General features: G+C 45.5%; 1 long non-coding RNA gene across 3 annotated transcripts; it reads right to left on the bottom strand.

Annotated features, from left to right (window-relative positions):
- Nucleotides 1-1,710: 1,710 nt before the first annotated feature.
- Nucleotides 1,711-7,343, bottom strand: LOC109281308 (uncharacterized). Of its 3 annotated transcripts, XR_009459735.1 has the most exons (4): nucleotides 7,191-7,343; nucleotides 4,138-4,268; nucleotides 3,928-3,997; nucleotides 1,712-3,053 (listed from the first exon to the last, which is right to left on the bottom strand). It is a non-coding gene; the product is annotated as an uncharacterized LOC109281308 (long non-coding RNA). The 3 variants fall into 3 exon arrangements; XR_009459736.1 differs by lacking the exon at nucleotides 7,191-7,343 and having other exon boundaries at nucleotides 1,711-3,053; nucleotides 3,870-3,997; nucleotides 4,138-7,184; XR_009459734.1 differs by lacking the exon at nucleotides 7,191-7,343 and having other exon boundaries at nucleotides 4,138-7,184.
- Nucleotides 7,344-7,863: the final 520 nt, after the last annotated feature.

The following is a 7,863-nucleotide window of genomic DNA, read 5'->3' as shown; positions in this document are numbered from 1 at the left end:
AGGCTTGGAAACATACTACATTTACACCAGTGTAGAAAAGGAGTAGGTACACAATCTGCACCCCAACTGAAATTATTTGAATCCTGTATGACCTTATACAAGGAAAAAAAAAACAAAAAACCAAGTATGCATCTATGGACCTTGTTACACAGTAATTTTGGACAGCTCCTGGACCTCTTAACACCTGAATTGTCTGCACATTAACACCTGAAACTAGTTTTAAGCACTCCTTATGCGGCTCAAAGTTATGCCACTCCAGGGCAGGATTATCTCTGATTCATGTTACTCAGTTCATGTTATACTAAAGTATAGCCACACCCCACACACCTCCCCCTTCCCCACTGGCCAGATAAGGCCTACTGTCCCCCCATGGAAGCACCCCAGATCCCTGCTTACTGCTCCCTCCTGCTTATTTGTGGGTGCCCATGCTGTCTTCCCCAGGGAGTAGGCAGAGAAGGGTCAGCCTGCCTGTCCAGCTGCCAGGGTCAGCCCAGAAAAGAGCCAGGGTCAGCCCAGAGAAAAGCAACAACCCAACAACAGCACCCAGGCTGACCCTCAGCTCCCCTGGCAATATTACTAAAATATTTTTCAGTATTTCAAAAATATCACTGAATATTTTTCAGATTTTCTAATTGCAAAATTTTCCAAGTTTTGCTTTTTCATTCTGATTCAGGACAAAAAACACTTCTTCATACCCTAAAAATATTTATAGGACAAGAACATTCATTTCCCACCCAGCCTCACTTCAAATGCATAATTCAAAAAAAAAAAAAAAAATGTATTCCATATTAAAATACCAAACCACATGTCAAGGTCCGTTATATTGTCACATAAAAGAGTACAGAACATTCCAGCTTTCCCTTGTACTCACTGTTCTCCTTTCTCCACACACAGTTCTTTAGTCTCTTTGTTTAAAAGACTGCATTCTAAAAGCATTTACAAAGAAGAATATTTTTTCTGTTATAAGTGCTCTCCAGTCAATGAAGGTTACAATAATATTTTCTTTTTAACCTAGAAGCCAAACAAAAGCTCCAACCTTGTTGCTTCATGGCTCTGAAAACAATAATCAGTTCACTCTTTCTGAAACGGTGAAACTAATTGAAACAGATACAGAATACTGGGAAAGGACTGAAGTTACAGTTATCCGGTGCACGATCTATCTTGGGTCCTTTCATGGCCAAGGTATCTGACCGTAGTATCTGAGAGCTTCACAATCTCTCTCAACAGCCAAGCAAGGGAAATCAGTTTGATTATCCCTATTTTAAAGATGAACTGAAGTGCAGAGAAGCTAAAGGGCAGATTTACAAAGTTTTTTAGGAGTCTAAAAAATTTCAGGATATGCATGTAGTGGAATTTACAAAAGCACCTTGTGAATTCAAGTTCCAATATACTGGTACTACTCATTTCAACAGGGGTTAGATGCATGACTTGCTGAAACATCTAATCTCCTGTGATTTTTGTAAATGCCAACAGGTCCTGACTCCCACTGGAATCAATGAGAGTGAGGACTTAATACTTTTGCAAACTGGAACCTAAGTATCTGCTTTCACCTTTTCTTTAGGCACATGTAGCCCGGGTACACCCTTGGGGTGTGCCCTGTCCTCAGTTGGAAGGGATGGGTGCTTAGGCAAGAGTGCTATGAGAGGGATGTGTCATTGGAAGATAATTACCTCTTTCCTCTATAGAGCCAGGCAAATACAAACTTTTAACTATATATAGATTTATTATTGTTTACCCAATAATAAAATAGCTATTAATATACAATACAATAAGAATTTTTACAAATTGATAAGGATCATAAAAGAAACGCATATACACGATAACCACAGATAAATACACTTAACATTTAAACAAATGAACACAAGTATCTATCAATACATTCACACATCAACTAAACAAGCCAGCCCAAATCATCTTAATAGCATTACAACACTGGTGTGTGTGTGTGTGTGCGCACACACACACACACACACACACACACACACACTAAAAACTGTCTCTAAATATAACTGGTTCCACAGGAGGCACAAGTCTTCCCTCCCTTTTCCACACGCTCTATTGGGCGAGACCCTTCAGCATTCCCTCAGGGTGGAGAACCTGGCACCTCCCCTGTTCCCATTGGAGGGAAAAAGGGGGCACCCATTCCCCAGGTACTCACAAGCCCAATGATCCACCTAGGAGGGATCTCCTGAAGTCACAGGTACTCTGTTGTGCCGCCCTGGTCCCTACCCTTCCGGTCCTCTGTCAGGGCCTGGACCTCCTCGAGCGGGTCCTAATGCCCACTCTCACCTTCTGCCGTCCACTGGGGCTCAGGCCGCCTAGTGCAGGCTCTGAAACCTGGACCTTGCCTTCTGCCCTTTCACTGGGGCTCAGGCTGCTGCATGCAGGTCCCGAAACCCAGAACTCTAGGCTCCTGTTGCACCCAGCTGGTGCCTCTGGGTCCTCAGCCTCATGCTGGGAAAGTGGTTGCAAACCTAAGCGGCCTGGCACTGCTCCAGGGTTTGGGATACCATGCAACACTGTGTGCAGTGGGTGACCCACTGGTCCTCTGGGGTTGCAGACTCAAGCCGTGACTTGTGGTTCCCAAAGCCTGGGCTCCATGAGCTGAAATGCGCACCTACATGGGCCCGACCAGTCTCACACTGCTCCCAGGGCCATGTCTCTGTACACTGACCCCATGTGCCGTCAACAGCCCAAATGGTTTTGCACCGCTCCCAAGGCTGCTCCTCTAGTGGCAGCTTCAGAAGCCTGGGGCCTATTGCCTGCTGGGGAGGAGCTCCTTAGCTTTTCTTGGCTCCACTCTTCTTAAGTCCCTCACTGCATCTCCCCTTGTGCCAGGCATGCTGCTCTTTATATATTTGTCAGGGCTTCACCCCTGAAGTCTTCCGGACTTGACAGCATTGCAGTCTACAATCAGGTTTGTGGAGCTCCTCTCCCCCTTCCCTCAGGATTGGCTTCACTCCTCTTGCTGCCTCCAGATTGGTGGATGGGCTCCACCAATCAAACAGCAGACTCTTGAGCCTGGGAGTCAACCCAAGCTCCAAAAGGTAAGCCTGTTACACACATAAATGGAGAGAGGTAGTTAGCCATATTAGTCAGAAGTCAAAGTGGCTAGGTAGTGTGCCACCTTTAGACTAACTCAGGGCTGTCCAGTTTCTGAGTGGATGGGAACCGAATGCCCTACAGATTGCACCAGCAGGGGCCAAACACCTGTGGGCCACACCAGGGTGAACCATGTCCTCCCTTTCCCCGCAGTCACATGCCACAGACACCCCTTCTCATTGTACCATACTGGCACTCCCCTTTCCCCTTGCTTTCCATTGCACCTTGCATCCATGCCCCCCTGCTCCACCACATGGGAGGCCCTACCCAACCACTTTACTGTGCACCACATCCCTCCCCACCACTGCACCACATGTCTGCATGGGTGCTACCCCCCACCACTGAACTATGCACCCATGTAGCCCCAGGCTGACTCTCAGCTCCCCCGGCAATGCCATCTTGTACTGCCCTGCCCTCTGGGGTAATTAAGAGGGCTTAATTGCAATTCTAAAAGCTGCTGTTTACATTTCTTTTCATAGGTCCTCAACCCACACTCACGGAAGTCAAGGGAAATCTTCCTATTGCCTTAACAGAAGTTGATTTCAGCAGTATAAAAGTTCAGTAATGCAAAGTGCTGAGCATGCTTGCCCCAATACAGCAAAGAACTTAAGCACTTACCCAAGATCAAGTATATTAGTAGTTTGACTTCAGTAAAGCCCTCTATACATCTCCTTATAACTGCCCACACAAACTGATCCCTCACACTGAAAACCCCTTACCACAACACCTAGGAGCAGCTCAGCCCACCTCCAAAAATATCTGCTGACCTTCAGAGTTTGAGGCTGCTCTCAGTCTGCTCCTCCCTGCAGTATGTTCAGAACTTACCCAGGCAATACAAGCCACAAGCAGAGGACATCCACCACCAGCAGTCCCACAACTTCCTTGCCTCCATTGCCTGTGATTAGGGTCAAGGACAGAAAGGACTACCAGTAAACAATCTGATTCCCAGAAGGGGTCTACTGAAAGTAAGACACAGACAATCCGCATTGCCTAGATAAGCCTCAGGATTCACTCTAAATAGCAATATAGACATACCTCTTATTCTTTTGTGATTCTTATGGAACCTGCAGCTTCCCATTGCTTATGAGGGTTGGACTGGCCCATCACTCAATTCTTCCTGCTCATCCAAAGCCCATAGTACTCCTCCTGGTACAGTCCTATAAATCCTGAGGAGAGGTTTGCAGTCATATATACCAGGAACTGAGGTGACAACTTACTAATATATAAATCCACTTAGAGCAGAGGACCTTTGCTCTGAAGCCAAAATCCACAGTCACTCTGAGAGTCATTAAACTTCCTACATAATCTACACTGTATTTTTCAATGCTTTCTGACTTTATTATCATAGCTTGCAGTGAGAAGGCATTTTATAATGAGTGTAAAATGAGTGCAGTGAGCATCAAATATATGTAGACAAAGTTCTAATATGTCATTCTTGGCAAAATAATAAATCATTAGACAAGATTTATGTAAAAGATATAATTCAATAACTTTGCATATTTCTGTGAAGCGTTTTACTCTGCTGCAGGTCTACTGTATGACCTTAATGCACTGGAGGGAATAATACTTCTCCAGCCAGCATGAACCATGTGAATCTTTTAGAAGAAATCTGAATCCTTAGAGATGCTCGCTATAGCTCATGGATAGCATGGGCTGTGTGTGTGTGAAAAGACTTCTACTGAGAGACCTTGGGCACCAGGTAGAAGAACTTTACCCCAGAGATAACAACCCCTTTAACTTATACTTGTCTGGACTTAATGTCATTTTGGTACTTTTCTTAAAGTGTTATGGAAGTGGGCAGAAGGGATAAACAAGTTAGAATAGTGCTGTCAACATGAAAAAAGTATACATATGTTATTCAAAGTAAAAGATTTCAGTTTCTTCTGTGACTATTTGGTGTATTTCTTAAAGGTTTGTATTTCACACCAAGTTTCTAGAGTAGCTGTATTATTAACTTCTTCAAAGGATAGGAATGGCAGCTTGTTACCTGTGAAGTGCTTCACAAATATGAACCTAAACTCTAGTACAAGCCTCAAGAGAAGTACTTTAGATTGAAATATGCAGACTTTATAACTGTAAACCCCATGCTCTTCTCAATTATAGTAGCTGACATCCAAGAGAAAAATGTATGTAAGCATTTGTCACAGAAATTAAAATGCTTTTAGAGAGGAAAGTCCTTTGCATAAATTCATGTTACTCTAGAGAATAAAGCAATCCGCATTTTGTAAATGGTACGACAGCAATACCCACTTTCCTCCTGAACTCTACTATTTTTAAAATGAACACTTTAGTGAAGAGAAGCTGCATAATAGCATAGACTATTTTGTAATTTTAGATGAAATACTAGATAATGAGATAACAAAAATGAAGTCATACAATAGATGTAGTTATTTATTTATTTTTAAGAACCTGAGCCAAACCCTCTGTGGATGTAAGTCAGTATAACCCCACTGAAGTCAACAGGTTCAAAGTTTTTGACACAGCACCTTCTTGTTATGAAGTTTATGGGCCTGTATTCAAAGGATTCTGCTCTAAATACAAAGTCCCACATTTCTGCATAGAAACAACTGTGAAGTAAAGAGCCAAAATGGTCACCATCATAACAGATAAAAAGTTCATGGAAAGAGCCATGTTGTTTTAACACTGATCAGCTGTATTAGAATAAGAACACAGTATTAATATTAAGACTACTTGATCACCTCCCCCCAGCCTCTCTTTCTCTCTGCTTTGCTTTATGTAAAACCTTCCACGATCCTCTCCTACTTGCTTTCTTGGTGCATTTTCAAGAAATGACACAAATCGCCCACACACTTTTCCTGTGAAAATAACAAGAAATAGCATTTATCCTTTTACTGTAGATTTGCACAAAACATCAGCTTTACAGTTCCTCTAGAACTGGTCATATGGAAGATTTTTGCCATCTGATTCATTCAAATTATCAGATCCCAAAGGAATGACTTCAGTAGATATCTACAATAGATGTTAGACACCTCTCTGAATGATTGTCCTGTTACTGAGGCTCTAGCAGTATAAATACCTTTGCACTTGAGTGACATGTCTGCTGAAACGAGACTGTTTCCAGTACCAAGCTAGCTGATTTAGTGCATGCATGCAGACACTTGTACAGCTGATTTCTTAAAAACATTGTGACAGGGGGTCTCCTGGGTCCAAACTCTGTGGCCCGCCTGCCCGTCACCGTGACATCAGGCCTACTCAGGGCAGAGCTCTCCATGGCCCGCCCACCTGTCTCTGGGCAACCGCCCGCCTATCTCGCCCGCCACGCCTTTGATGATAATGAGTTCAATTGAGATGTTAATTAAGCGGGAGGCTACCCATTGTAATGCCCCGATGCCAAGGGGCGCTCTGCGGCTCCAACCTCCCCTAATACCGCAGCCCAAGCCTCGCAGATGGCATCACGGTGTTCTTCCTCACCGGCCCCACACTGGGCCCCAGAATCTTCCATGTAAGACCCCACTATGATCTTCGCTACTCAGGCGGCCACTCCGCCATCAACTGGGCTACCTCACCCCCCCGAAGCCTTGTTCCCCTCTCAGGTGTGGTTCCCCCAGAACCTTCGGCTCCCTGGCCCTGGCCCACCTCAAGGCCAGTCGGGACCCCAGGCCCCCAGCTCTTGGGCGTCCCTCACAGTGGGCCCCCGGCCCTTTTGACCCTCACTGGTCCTGGCCCCAGCACGGGCCAGTCGAGTGGACTCTCCCCTTCGGGCTGGGTCTCTCTAGCCACTCACTAACTCTGGGCCTCACTGTGCCACTACTCCCTTCCTCCTAGGAGCCACTGCAGCACCTCGCCCACATCACTGCCACTCTCAGGGTCCGCCCTCTCTGGGCCCCTCGCAACACTGGCCCTCTCGGCCCTCATAGCACTCAGGGGTCACCCACCCGGTGGTGGTGGGAGCTAGGGGTTAAGGCGCCCCGACCCGCCTTTCACCAGGGTAGTAACTGGCCTGGCATTTCCTGGGGGCTCCCGCGCCACTGAGAGCCCCACCAGACCACCCACTCCTGACAGGGTGCAGTTTCAGGTCATGCCCAGGACCAGGAGCCTCCTACCAACCCCTTGCAGCTCCCCCTTACCTCCAGGTCATTCACAGCAACCCTAAGACCAAGCAATGTTGCTACCTGACCTCCTGCAGCCAAACTGCCTGGTTTATATAAGCCTCAAAATGGCTGCCGCAATCAGGCACCTGGAGGCTGCCAGCTCCAGGCCCTTAAAGTGGCAGGAGCACCCTGTGCTCTGCCACAATCATGTTTCCAGAGCTGTAAGTACGTTTCCTATAAAACACAGTCCAAAATAATCCAGTCAAATAAAAGCTAATAATTGCCCCACACCATAACTAAAATGACCAGTCATAATATAAACCACTTTCAACCTCCAAAAAAAACCCTGATGCCTTACAAAGAGTAGACATATTTTTCTCTCTCATGGGCAAATGCATTGGTTTTTAAAGATCTCCTAAAACTCAAAAGAGTTAAGATATTCAATCCTAGGATAAGGTAGGTTCCAAATAATTCTCTTAGCAATCTGTATTGCACCCTGCATAAGCTGCTTTCTTCACCCATGGTCAGGCCCGGAATTAGCATGCCTGTAATCACATTGAACCCCCAAAACCCTGGAATTCAGAGCTAACAAACTGCCCTGTTCAATTCAGTTCAGATTCCTATGAGCAATTGTCAGTGATTGTATCTTCTGGAAAGTCACCATGAGAGAAAAAGATGCCATCTAGCTTTTTTTCCCCTGGAAGCTTTA

Source organism: Alligator mississippiensis, chromosome 2 (assembly GCF_030867095.1).
Source record: "Alligator mississippiensis isolate rAllMis1 chromosome 2, rAllMis1, whole genome shotgun sequence".
NCBI classification, from domain to species: domain Eukaryota; kingdom Metazoa; phylum Chordata; order Crocodylia; family Alligatoridae; genus Alligator; species Alligator mississippiensis.
The sequence above is the reverse complement of the archived record's forward strand: the minus strand, read 5'-3'. Positions and strand labels throughout refer to the sequence as shown.